The following is an 11,762-nucleotide window of genomic DNA, read 5'->3' on the forward strand; positions in this document are numbered from 1 at the left end:
ATAAAGGTGCATTATGGTGAACGGCTCGTCAAAATAAAGGGGGGACATTACGAGAAATAATACAAAATAATTTTTAGAATTCGCCAAAATGTTACTAAGCTTTTATGTCACATTTGATGAATACTATTACCAGTTAAACGTTGGCCGGACATTTACCTAACACCCTGTATTTATTTCAACATAACATTATACAGCGTGTCCCGTGTACATGAAAAAAATATGGAAAAAAATTAATTATTTTTATTATTATTATTAATCATAATACAATGTAAACAAAGATATATTCGTATATCATTACCTTGATATGTTACCGTAGTGGATTTAAAATAATTTTTTCGATTTCCAAAGCTTCTAAATTCTCTATTATGCAGGATTAGATATTGGTAGTGAGTGATCTTGTACTTTGTGATAATATGTACGATTAGAGGTAGCTGTCATGACAATTTAATACATTTATTTCGAAATACATAATTGACCTGTCAAGTGCCACTTTCAAAGACCGCCAAATCAGCAAATAAGTCCAATAGAATTTTTTAAACATTTTTCTCACGTTTAATGTAATCTCTTCTACACCGTAGTGTATCGGAACTGCGCCTTTTCGGGACACCTGTATATATTACATAATTGGAATACTGTAAAAAATCTGGGTTCAACGAATCAATGTGTTTGTTTTAAAATGCCATCGACGTTTCTGGATCTAATTTAACAGGCAATCGGGACAATCCGTGTTAGACAGATGAGGAAAAAATAAAACATTTTGACACTCATAACTTTTTAATTTCCAAAAAAATTGTAATTTAGATAGATGAGCTAGAGTTTTAGAACCTCTGTTTTGTAAACAAGATCATACAAAAGGCTTGCAGCCAAAAAAATTAACCTGTTACTCAACACAAACCTAACAAAATTAAATTTCTGTTGTACATAGTAGTTTTGTGTTTAGAATTATAAAATTTTGAAGAGAAGTAAAACTAACAGTTTGAAAGATGTCCAAACACAACATCAAAAGACAATATGTAAAGGTATAACCAGCCACAGTCTATACAAGTTTTATTATCAAAAACTGTGTTTTGGAAATAACCAGAGAGGAAGGATATGTAGGTAATTGATATTTATATTTTTATAGGTAACTAATATTCGCGAGTTAAAATTTTGGCCTATCATCCTCATTAAATGCACTTAAAAATAACTATTCATGAGTCACGCAGCTGCAAAATTTGGCAGTCAGTTAGAGTTTTTTAGCTGGTCTCTTGGAGAGCACATGTTGATTAATTTCAGCATGGCCGCCCACTAACCGGCAATGCCAATGATGTCATCTTCAACATGACGTCATCGGATTCGCACTAATTTTATACCTACGTCGGACCGACCATGCCACCAGCAGTATGCACACAATTCCTGGAACTGTTATTATTCGCCTAATGCATTTTGCAGTGGCGTACTGGGTTTGTATTGTTAACGAGCGCATTGATTAAATTAGCATCAGAATATTCTGTGGCTTGGAATACGAATGATTTTCCGTGCATTGGAAATGTTCGCTGAAAACGAAGCGACGGTTTTTGTCGTATTTGTACATAAAAAAATTAAAACTGACGTACCCTGAACAATGGATTATCTCGATCAATCGACATAAAATATTAGTGGATATGTGGGTCGTGGGTATGGCCGGAACAACCAAAGCGCCCAATTTATATAGAACACCACATGATTTATTGAATCAACAAAGACTGCTCTAATCAGAGCTACCTTCAGAATCAGTTGCATTCTGTTATTATAGTTGTTCAGTGGGAACGAGTAAGACTACGCTAAACACTGCAACATGTTTCAATGGCTAGATGCATAGCGTGAAGAAGTGATAGCGGAAGAGTTAATAACAAGGACAGTGAACGATGCAGTGTCAACCATTTCCGGTAGCCATGTACAACATTATACTGTACATTTGCCTGCACATATAATACAAATTATTGCAACTAAAATGATGAGTCTTCCATGGTATTACATAAAGAATTCATTGTGTGCAAACATTTTTTGTAGCATGACCTTGTTGGAGGAAGTTAGTTTTGTCAATAAGATGATAAATTGAATACAAGTTTTCCTAACCGAGTTTACCATTATTATGCAATATTCAGAGAATTCTTAACCAAATTTCTAAAAGTTTTCACAATTTATATTCACTCTGAGTATACGAGTATGTATATCGGAATGTAATTCATAATGTGGGTTGAAAATTTAAGCTAAAAAATGGTAGCTTTTAATAATTTTATTCCCTATTTCAATTTTTCAATGTTAGATCGGTGACTGGCTGAGTTTCAGGATAAAATTTATTTAATATTTTATTAGTATTTATTTGTGTAGTGCACAATTAATTATCTTGATCTCCATGATGTCATAAAAATGGAACCTAACATTTAAATAAAATGTTTAACTATCTGTTTTAAAAACGTATTTTTTATTTTATTTATCCTTTCCATTATTTCTTTGAAAATGTGGGTTTTTTTGTGATTGACACTTATTAATTTTCACATATGGTGGATTGAAACATACTGGAACTCTTTTTTTAATCGAAGGTAAAATAACAAGACCTAATTTTTTATCGGATAAATTTTTCAATTTCACGAAAACTTTTTGCTTTGACAATTTTATGAATTAAATTTAGGCATTTTTATTTTAGTTATGCCCGAAAGCTTTAGCTCGAGGGTTTAACTTTTGAATAAATGAAAATGCCCAAATATCAACGAGAATTGGGAAATTTATCAGATTAAGGGCCGGATTCACCAACGCCAGTTAAAGTTAACTGTAGGTTAAAATATACGAAAACATTGTTATAACAGTAGGTAACTAAAGTAACGAAGCATTTTAACTGGCGTTGTTGAATTCGGGCCATAAAAAATTAGGTCGTGTTATTTTTGGCAAGATTAACTCCAGAATACAAATTTTAACGTTAGGTAATTAAATTTTTTTTTAAAATTATTTATTTATAATACAGTTATTAAAAACACAATTATTAAAAACAATTTGAGAATCAAAAATTGTCATTTAGATTAAAACTGGTTATTCATTAAAATTATGCAATTTTGTTTATCCGGGTTTTTCTTGATGCGATTGTATAATATCTACTCGTATTTTATCTGCAGTTTTAAAATAAATACATAATAATACATACACACATATTCCCATAAGATTGACTAAAGTGGAACTCTCTAAATGACTGAAAAAAAATTAAAACAAGTATCAACTTACAAAAATGCGTTGTAACCTATCCATACTTAATTGATGTCCTTTGCTTAGAATAGAGAACAAACACATTGTTCATTGTACATTGTTCATCAATATAAAGAAGATATACAGGGTTATTATAAATGTTTCTAACATCCACTTTACGTAGCGGCGCACCTAAGTAAAGCGCACAGCCACCTACGATGCTAGAAACATTTATATACAGGGTGATTCACATAGCCCGTTCGTTAGAAACTTTCTGATTTCCCAAAATCGTATTAGTCGACTGCTCCAAGTTCAAATAAGATACATATTTTCAAAATGGCAGCACTTCCGGAAATACCGGAAATCGACGCCATCCTTGTTTTTTTAAATTGAAAGGCCCCATTTTGATTTCACATTTGGATTCTACGTTAAATTTTGAGTTTAGAACGTCCTTCCGTCATCGTTTTTGACCTATGTCATTTTTATTCGCAAAAAAGCGGAGTTGCTGGGCTTTATTAAAAAAATTATAACTCCTGAACCATCGGAAATAAATAACAGATTTTTTTTTACTGAATTCCCAAAGATTTGGCCGATTTTCTCTGCTATTAGCGACATTTTTTTTATGTTTGATAACCCTACTGTCGAAAACTTCATTGTTTTAAATGGCAACTACCACTTCTGACATTAGATATAAATGTAGAATTTAATTTTAAGGCCACTTTTGTTAACATTGTGTAGTCCTATTTCCAGCCATTTTGGCGTAATTTCAATTTTTTGAATAAAATATTCTTTTTTTATGAAGCAATTGTTTTATTTGAATTTTTATTCACAAGATAATAAAAAATAAGCAAATTAATAAAAATAGTAGTTTATTTGACGAGTTTGTGTGTAAATTGGGCCTTTTTTGGCACTCGTGCCAAAAAAGGCCCAATTTACACACGAACGAGTTTAATACAACGTTTTTTTGTTCGACGAGCCCCTTAAAGGCTCCAAATAGCTTAAAACCTTTAAAATTAGCTTGACGTTTTGTTTTGACAAGTTGTGACATTTATCAAAATCCATTCACATAAGAGAAAATTCTCAAATTCTGACAGTGTCAAAGCTGGCTTGACCCTACAATCTTTTATAGAGACCTGTACATTCACTTTGTGTGTCTATTTGCTACGTTAATTTGTCCTGTGATTGGCTAATTTTAATTTTTTTATTTTTAAAAGTCAATTCAAACCACCACCTATATTAGTGTATTGTTTTTATATAAATTATCTTAATTTTAGTCGGTCAAAAGGCTGTCGATAAAAAATGGCTGTCGGTCAAACGGTCTGTCGGTAAAATGGATTGTCAGTAAAAAGGCTGTCGGTAGAATGGCTGTCGGTAAAACGACCTATAATCTATTCATTTTGATTGTGACCACTCCTTAGTAACTTTTTAGTGGCTAGGTTATTGATAGGGAATTTTAGATAACACTAAATCCAGTCGCAGTTGGCAACTCTCGGAGGCGCCATTTTGAGAGAAACGTCACGCTCACAGAAGACAGAACGGAGAACGACTTGCGCAAACGTTTTTCGACGTACACTGCGCGCATATCTATAAAAAGGAGTTTTGGTCGTAGAGGGTTTTGGTACAAAATTTTAGAATTCAAAAAGAAAATGCCACGTCGTCTTCTCAAAGTTGGGACCAAACGGTTAATATTGACTTGTTTTGAGACATTTATTGAAGTCAACGGGAAAACAATTCACAAAGACGAACGTCACCAATAAAGTTAACTCTATTTGTGCTTTTTTTGGTACATTTTGGCTAGTAAGTGTTGTAGTTTGATACCTTCTGCCTTTTCATCCCCTGTAAATCATTTTTTTGAACTTTCTGTCTGATTAGTTTTTATCTGAAAATATTTGTATTAATCAATGCTAATTGAAAGTTCTGATAATTTTTAGTAATCCCCAGGCATTTTTCGCGTTTGTCTTACTGCGAAATGACCATTTCCTTCGTTCTTCATTAATATCGAGAATTGCATGAGGTGATTTCGAAGTTTTTACGTTAAATAATCTGTACCTGGATATAACCCCACTTTTCAACAGACGTGATCACAGGATCAGACAGACGTTTTTAGTTTCTCCTACTTCAAATATTGATTTCCGTTATTAATATTGATAAATACATTAATAAATACATTGCTTTACTACCATGGTCAACTTTTGACAATTCTGACGTTTTCACATCATGTTCACACCACACACATATTTAGTGTAAAACGTATGCAGCATACAGCTAAACTATGTTTTTCGTTGTGGTCACAATCAAAGTGAATAGATATTACACCCGTTTGCGGGTGTTTGCATTCCCCTTCATGTAAATTATGAAAGGGCCCAGAAACACTGTAACTAGACTCAGGCACTCTTTACTGACGAGTCCATTTTTAATACACAATATGGTAATAGACTTAATTTCATAAGATGCAAATCATGTGAATCAATGATTTCACGTACAAGATCCAATTGAAAAGGTTTAGAAGGCTTTAGGGAGATGCTTGACACGATTAGTCTGGACCTTGATACTACCCTTAGTGAAGAATGGGAAAATTCTTCAGGAAATAAGTAAGTACCTACTATTCCGGACAAGGAATCTTGGCCAACATTTCTAAAAAAAAAATGATGTAAACCAATCATTAGCGTCATTAATAAATGACATTTATTAAAAATCACTTTGAAGTTTTTATTCTGACATCAAAAAAAGCAAGGAAATGGCATTATCGAGTCAAAAGTTGGGTTATATTCAATAAAGGCCAGTTCACACATATTTGTCAGTTAAATGTCAGTTATGACCAAGATTCCATGTCCGGAATAGTCCGTAAGTAAGTTCGGTGACTTCAAATAAATTCGGAATTAGAGTAGGCTGTGATTTATACATTTTGTCTATTAACGGTTGGTGATAGACGTTTAAACACGTGTATTGTGCTGTCCAAGGTCACTGCTGTGCCTTTAAAAATTCCATGTTACCAATTTCATAATAAAATCAAAGCCTATTCTAATTCCGAATTTATTTGAAGGCACGGTATAAATACCGTGTGATCAACAAGGACTTTAACAGTGTCAGATTTTTCGTATCTTTGCTAACTCAGCTAATAAATGTCAAGCAACTGTCACTATGAATCAAGTTTTAACGCAAAAATGGTTTTTACTTAAGAACATAAAAGATTAATTTTACTTTCGTAATGGTGTTTTCAATAACAGAGAATGGACTTACAGTGCTGTTTCCTGTTTGGCCAAGTTTCGGGAAAAATGTCCAAATTTAAATTAAAACAGGTACAGGCAACCAAAAATATCGAGCGATCAAATTAATTTGTAATCGAGTCATCCATGGATTTGAATCCGTATGTCTTTGACTCTTTGCGATTAATATCTCGAGATTTAAAATGTGTTTCGCGCTGTGATTATTATTGTAGCATGGAGTTCAAGTAACGACATACGGTTTCGGATTCATGGATAACTCGATTACAAATTAATTTGATCGCTCTTTAGTTCCATACATCCAGAGCATGTGAGAGTCTAGATTCGGACATACGTCCAGAATGTTAAAGGCTTCTTCGATCTAAATAATTGTTAATTGCATTGTATAATGTATTTCATGTAATAACTATCAATATTTGGTTGATGCCAACCCAATTTATCAAGAACTGAAATTTTCCCTTGGTGTTTTGAACAATATGTTTCTATTCAATTCAAATAAAATTTTGAGTTACTTTAAGTTAAGATAGTTAAAAGCGAGAAAAGACATTGCGAAATTAACCAATCAGACAAGAATACCATCGAGGACTTAATTGGTCACTACGCAATCGAATATTATCGACCTGCGCGAAACTTTTTGCATATAATCAAATGGGCCACAGCTTTTTCTGAAAGATGTTTGTATCATATTGACAATTTAAACATTTTAATTTGTCATTGTGCTTTTTCAAAATCTAAAAATCGTGTTGTAAAACTTTGCCGAGATGTATTCAGCTGCCGATTATGTCGAGATGTTGACTATTATCTGTGGAAAATGCTGGCGGAACGCTAGGGAGGCAGCAAGAGTTTTTTCTGATGGTTTCCCTGACCGACCTTCTCTTGATCACAAAACAATTTTGAGAGTATTTGCTGGGGCTCAAGAAACAGGGAAAGTTTTGCCGAATCGGGATGAAATTGGCGGAGGTGCACGAACCGCACGGACCTTGGCTAATGAAGAGGCAATACTGAATATCGTTGAGGAAGATGGAACTAGAAGTACAAGACAAAATACACAAGACTTGGATATCTCCAGCAGATCGGTACATCCTTTCCACTATACTCGTGTGCAACATCTCGAATCAGAAGATTACCCTGCTCGAAGAAATTTTTGTGTTTGGTTGCTTAATAAAGCGGCAGAAGATGAAAATTTTATTTCACGGATCTTGTTTTCGGACGAATCAAGTTTTGGTCGGCAGGGATGTTTCAACCAGCGAAATTTGCATGCATTTGCATTTGCATCCACGAGTTATTTATCCGCCTGCATTTCAGCGTCGATTTTTCGTAAATTTGTGGGCAGGACTAGTGGGAGATTCAGTGGTAAGTCAAGATTGTAAAAATTAAAGTGTTTAGGTATTCTTTACTTTCAGATCAGAGTGATCAGACCTTTTGAATTCCCTGTGCGTTTAACAGGAGCAGTGTACGCAAACTTTTTAAACATAGAACTGTCTCATTTACTTGAAGATATTCAATTTTTTGCATCAATCAGTGGTTATAACGGGGCTCCACCCCCATTTCAGTAACAATGTGCAAGGTATTTTGAATTGAATGAACCCTAGTCGGTGGATCGGACGAGGTGGTCCACGCCACTGCACATCATAACAAGGAGGATCTTTGAAACAGATTGCAAGAAGCTTTTGGAACAATTAGACCTGAAATGGTCAGGGCCTCTAAATTAAGCTTACTACGGCGTGCACAACTATGTCTCCAAATGAATGGTGGACATTTTGAGCATCTCCTTTAATTCTGTCTTCTTTCTTTGAGTTTTGTTGGTGTTTCGCTTTGTTATTATTTGCTTTCGTTCTATTAAACACGGTTCTTATTAGAACCATCATTTGTTATTTATTTTACGACTTCCGCCCAATAATAAATTTGTATTAATACAGGGTCATTATAAATTACTGTCTCGTCGCAGTGGGTGTTGGTTACGTAGTTGAATGTGCCGGAAGCCTCATAACATGAGTGATACTATATCGCCGATAAGGTGGCGCTACTGGCGGTAGTGGAAATCTGTCTACTAGTTTGTCTAACGTTGTGAGGCTGCGGCACATCCAAAATTTGTGTGTGGATTTTCAACGCCAACTGCGACGGGACAATCAATTATAATGACCTGTAGTTGCGGGCTATACCAAGACAACTTTTATTAAATTTGTTGATATTATTCGTAACCTAAGTTTTTTGACAGTGCAATAATGTGCCAAATTTTTTCAATAAAATACAGTCGACTAGATATTTCGAGAATAGTTAATCCGCGCTTGGATAACGGGATTGGTGGATTTGATATGCTTATAACTCGATTAAAAAAGCAGATAAGAAAGAAGAATCAATCGTTCCTGTAATACTATTGCTGTCGGCACAAGTCAGTTTCCTCTGGGGCGTGAGTTGTGCCACACCTGTATATCCTTCAAGCAGTAACATTTTTTTGCCCTGAAATTATGCTCTAATCAATGTATTCCAGTGCATTTTGTAGTGTTGAGTTGCAAGCCTTCAATTTAAAATCTCCCAATCTCTCGCTGGACCAAGTATACCTATAAATTTTTCTGACATTAATTGAACAATAAGCGTTCATATATGAGAAAAATCCTTATAATGAAAATAATCTCTAACGGCTTTCTGAATATATAATTATCTTAACCCTCATTAGTTACGTATGTTACTTGTTTAGGGAATGCTCCTTATTTTTTCAGTGACAGTGTTTGTCGTATTTTACGATACTCGTATTATCCGTTCACGATTATTTCAAATTCGGACTGTCTATGAAAATCTGACATTTTAGTTGGCAATATTGTGGTTTGGCATAATAAATCTATTTTAGGTTATAATTGAATTACACTAAATCAATTAGGGAATTGACAACAAGACGAATAATTAATAACGAAACGTCGTATGACAGGACCTGACGTCAATCTAACAAAAAAATATCGTGGCCTCCTGCGTGTTTAAAACAATCGTGAACGGCATATACAGAGTGATCAACAAGAATCCAAATCAGAGCAAGCGTTGCAAATTATCGGTCACGTCGTAGCAAAATCATATGCACATAAGCGGTCAAAACATGGGCGTAGACAATTTATGGTCTCAAACGCTACTCAATAAAAAATGATACTTTATGAATTTTAGACGTTGGAATTATAATTGTGCATTTTATTATTATTATAAGATAAGGGAGACAATTTATAAGATTAACAAGAGCAACATTTTACATTTGTAAGTGTAAGTAAATTATCATCTTTATTGCCAAACGCGACGCTACTGGTACGGAGATGCTTCGTTGAAATGTCACATTTCAAAATTCAAGGTTGTTGTTGTTGACAATTTAAGTGATTTAACCTATAGTGAAATTTTTTTAATAAACAATTGTCAGTGTCAAAATGAGGTAAAAAACCATACTGTACCACCCTAAAATTTGGACATATGGACCAGCTGTATAACAATTTGACACCAAATCATGGTTAAGGTTATGTTCACTTCACTTCCCGTACCTTTTTTCCGTGAATTCATTTTCGAAACAAATTTAATGAGAAATCAGGAGAAACCTTTTCGAATTTGAAATAAACTCTCGCTCGTTGGGGCGCAGGCTCAGTTACATAAAAAAATGTTGACACTCAATGTGACCAATCGTATTATCATGAAAATCACAGTTTGGCTCGTACCAACAAGACAACGTTTTGACAATTGTTTATTAAAAAAATTCAACTATAGAAAACAAATCTTCGATTTCGGCAAAGTTTACAGACGTTTATTGAAGTTGTAAGCAATAATTATCCCAGAATAAGTTGTAAAATGGGTTTTATCATTAAAGAGAAGGCATTTTTATTAGATTATTTTCGAAAGAGGGTGAAACAAGAAAATGAAGACTGGCCTTACTTTGTACCCCCTTACACTGAAGAATTTCAAGCCAGATGTCCGAACCTGATGGTATTGGTTATCAACAAGTTTATCAATGTCTTAAAATTATAGTGCCTAATTTTAGCAAATCATAACCCATCATTAAGAAGAAGTCAGGTCAGTCCTTAGTTCCTTTAGAAATGGTGCAAAATGTTCAACAAATTATCAAGGAACATCCCTCAACTTCCATAAGGCGTTTAAGACAACAAGTTAAATTGTGTTATGGCACTTATCAGAAATTTTTTAAGAAGGATATTAATTTGTTTCCCTTTGTGTGTTGCAAGAAATAAAACCCACACATTACCCTAAACAAATTGACAGCATCATAAGGGTTTTTGAAATTATGAGAGGCGAGTTTGATTCTGTCTGGACCACAATGGAGAACATTTTGAGCAGTTTTTGTGAAAACTTATTTTTTGACCTTGGAGAATTTAAATGTTTTAAACACTGCTAGAAAAGATACGAGTAAGTTCTCAATTACCCAAAAATTAGAGAATAATAAATTTTACACTTTTCTTACAGAAAACAACAAAACAAAGAATTGTGAAAAATAATTATTTTTAAAATTTTGTAACTCAAGATTGTGCCTTAGAAGGAATTTTGTGTAACTGTGTGTTTTTTCCTTAATCAATAATAAATAATAATTAATTATAACTTGCTTTTAAATCTATTATTCATGAATTACAAAAAATTTATAAAGGCAATTAATGATAGATTTTTGAGATGTAGGCAACCAACAAAACGAGTGCCACAGCAAGTAAATAAAAGCGGCTGATCCATGATAGAAATACGTTTCGATAAAACAAAAGATGAGGTAGCACTCTTGATTTGGTTTCTTGTTGATCACTCTGTATAATGTATTCCAGCTTTAAAAAAACGATGCTTGGCCATGACAATCTGACAGATTTCATCCTGTATATCTGAAGAAAAGTTTGGTTAGGAATTTTGAAAATTTTGAAGTCAGAATGTTGCCATACTTATGTTCCGCTTTTTTACGAATCGACTAGAAAACCAGAGTGTGTCCGAATTATCGAAGTTGTACTGTATACAGTTTAGGATTTAATCGAATACAAATTCATTGTTCTCACATTGAAGATGTCCATCAATCTGTTAATAATAATCGCATCGTTACTTACATCGGGCCTCCCTCGTCTAAAATGTGTGTAGCACTTCAACACACTACGTTTTGTCCCAAAAGAGACAACTTTTGGCATTATGCATTAGTAAACCCTTTAAATTAATACTTTGTGTTGTTTAATTTAAAATAAATTAGAAAAACGTCAAAATGACATTTATTGATGACGTTATTTACTTTTTCTTTTAGAACCATTTTGCAACATAGGATTTCAAATTTTGTTCAAAAAGGTTTACAACCAACATGAAATGAAATATAACTACATACTACTTTCCTCAGTACTG

The 11,762-nt window shown here is 33.6% G+C and overlaps 1 long non-coding RNA gene across 1 annotated transcript; it reads left to right on the forward strand.

Annotated features, from left to right (window-relative positions):
- Nucleotides 1-10,165: 10,165 nt before the first annotated feature.
- On the forward strand, nt 10,166-11,077 carry LOC138122294 (uncharacterized). The gene is made up of 3 exons (XR_011156427.1): nt 10,166-10,373; nt 10,429-10,808; nt 10,866-11,077. It is a non-coding gene; the product is annotated as an uncharacterized lncRNA (long non-coding RNA).
- The last annotated feature ends 685 nt before the right edge of the window (nt 11,078-11,762 follow it).

This window comes from Tenebrio molitor, chromosome 1, assembly GCF_963966145.1.
Source record: "Tenebrio molitor chromosome 1, icTenMoli1.1, whole genome shotgun sequence".
NCBI lineage: Eukaryota > Metazoa > Arthropoda > Insecta > Coleoptera > Tenebrionidae > Tenebrio > Tenebrio molitor.